Source organism: Lethenteron reissneri, unplaced genomic scaffold (assembly GCF_015708825.2).
Source record: "Lethenteron reissneri isolate LAM-NWPU_2019-01 unplaced genomic scaffold, ASM1570882v1 scaffold_1639, whole genome shotgun sequence".
Taxonomy (NCBI): domain Eukaryota; kingdom Metazoa; phylum Chordata; class Hyperoartia; order Petromyzontiformes; family Petromyzontidae; genus Lethenteron; species Lethenteron reissneri.
Window position 1 is genome coordinate 2,557,922 of NW_026891376.1, and position 2,590 is coordinate 2,560,511.

The window sequence follows — 2,590 nt, forward strand, 5'->3', positions numbered from 1 at the left end:
CACGTGTTGTTCGTCTCCACCCCTATTTAATACCCGGGTCACGTGGTACCTTTCCACCAATCCTGGTTAGCCTCTATGGAATGTTCCAGACTCCATCGTAGGCTCCCGGGACCACGCCCCTGACTCGTCTCCCCATTGGCTGTGGCTAAAGCCAGCAGAACCATTCCTCTACTTACAGACGTCACCTTCCCATGACGTCAGGGCCACGCCCCTAGGCTTTCCCCCATTGGCTATGGGCCAGGACCGGCAGAGCCAATCATCGTGATGAGTTGTGATCCAACAGCAACCCGGATATGTCCTCACATTACAAAAGTATGAAAGCAAACATCGAAAGTGGAAAGACCACACGGTGGGCAAAAATCTGCGCCCAACAATTTATTGACAAACGGGGGTTTACATGCAACAGCAAAACGAAGATTAAAATCAGTCCAGCTGTGTCCCTTGTGTTTGTGTGCGTGCCTGTGTGTGTGTGAGCCGCATTATAGTTCAGGACTTTTACTGGTAGGAACCTCCTGGTTACACCAGCCCACAGGGGATTATTGTGTCCGTCCGTCCGTCGTGCATCCAAAAATGGGAGGGGTGGGGCTGGGTGGGAAGGGGCTGGGTGGGGAGGGGCTGGGTGGGGAGGGTGGGGAGGGGCTGGGTGGGGAGGGGGCTGGGTGGGGAGGGAGGGTGGGGAGGGGCTGGGTGGGGGAGGGGAGGGTGGGGAGGGGCTGGGTGGGGAGGGGCTGGGTGGGGAGGGTGGGGAGGGGCTGGGTGGGGAGGGCTGGGTGGGGAGGGGCTGGGTGGGGAGGGGCTGGGTGGGGAGGGAGGGAGGGTTGGGGCTGGGTGGGGAGGGGCTGGTCACCCCGTGGTGCCCTATAAAACTCAACGTTTCACCTACTCACGCGGCTTGTGCCCGCCCTCACAGTCGGGCATATTTGCGGAATACACCACGCCGCCGTTGACCCTGCAGGCCATTGACCGAGCAACCCAACAACGTTCCTACCAGCTCCCTCCGCAGCAGGACAATGTGTTGAATACGAGTGCCACCTCATCAGGAAGGAGTGGGGCCTAAAGATTAAGTGGGCGGGGAATGTAGAGGAAGAGGCGGAGCCTAAACCGGAAGAGGTGGAGCCTAAACCGGAAGGGGTGGGGCCTAGGGAGTAAGGGAGACCAATCAGGGAGTGATGGGACCTCAGGTTTAAGGGGGCGAGATGAATAGGGCATCATGGTGCGCCGAGGTGGTGAGATGTTAGCTCCCTCGCCTGGTGTGCAGGAGACACCATTGGAACCTCATTTGCCAGTAAAAAATATGATAATTGTTTTTTACCCTTTTATCTGGCAACAAAACTGACACCTTTTTTTACGAGGAGTCATGTTTGCATAGACCACAATGCCTGCAGTCGGAATGCAAATAAAAAAACACAACTCTGATAATGTATGTGCACTGTCCTTGAAGTTGATTGGTCCACACCCGAGACAGCTTTCCTTAGAGCCTGGTCTCACATGGGTTGGACCAGATGACGCCAAAAGGCGCATTATGGCTGCAGGTATTGTGGTCAATGCAAACATGACTCATTGTAAAATAAAGTGTCAGTTTTGTTGCCAGATAAAAGGGTAAAAAAACAATTATCATATTTTTTACTGGCAAATGAGGTTCCAATAATACCGTTATGTTTGTGGTTTTTATACAGGGGGGGGGGGTGATGTCTAATGTGACGCGTGAGTTTTGTTGCTCTCCTCGGCCTATTTTTGCCACCAGGCCGATCTGAGGGCTGCAGCGGCAGTGGCAGCGGCGGTCACGTAGAAGGGAAATAATAAAATAATAACAATAAACATAATAAAATACAATTCTCACGACGTTTCGGCCACAACGCAAGCAGCCGTCCTCAGGTGAAGAACAGGTCTGTCGGAAAGACAGCGTCTGAATGAGCACCATCAAGCTTGGCAGCGTATATTTAAGCTGGGTTGGAGAAGGAAGAGTGCCTTGACAAAATAATTTGCATATCAAGAGGAATTTAGCATATTTATGGGAAATGCAGATATGGGATTAGTCACTACTTGTGGAATGCGTAGGAGGTGGGCGGGGGGTTTTAAAGTCATATTATGCCCGTGCATTATGTAGGATTATTAGTTCCCTTCTACGTGACTTTACCGAAAGAACCAAGAAAATTATTCTAGATTTGAAGCTTTCGTGACTGCAAGGATTCATACTCTTTGGTGTTTTCGGCAAAGTCGCCACGTAGGTGAAAAATAAAACAAAATAAATGAAATGAAAACAACTGAAGGACGGAAGCTTGCGTTGCCCCCGAAACGTCGCGGTTCAATTTAGTTGTTTTCATTTCTTTCGATTTAAAGCTTTCGTGACTGCAGGGATTCATTTTCTTGGTTCTTTCGGTAAAGTCACGTATTATTATTATTTCCATTCTACGTGACTTTACCGAAAGAACCAAGAAGATTCATTTCTTTCGTTGAATTTTTTGACCTACCTGACTTCACCGAAAAAAAACCAAACAGCGCAACAACGATGGCCACGACCGTGACTACGGTGACGACGACAACGGTGACGATGAGAATCCCTTGCCACCATTGGAACCTCATTTTCCAT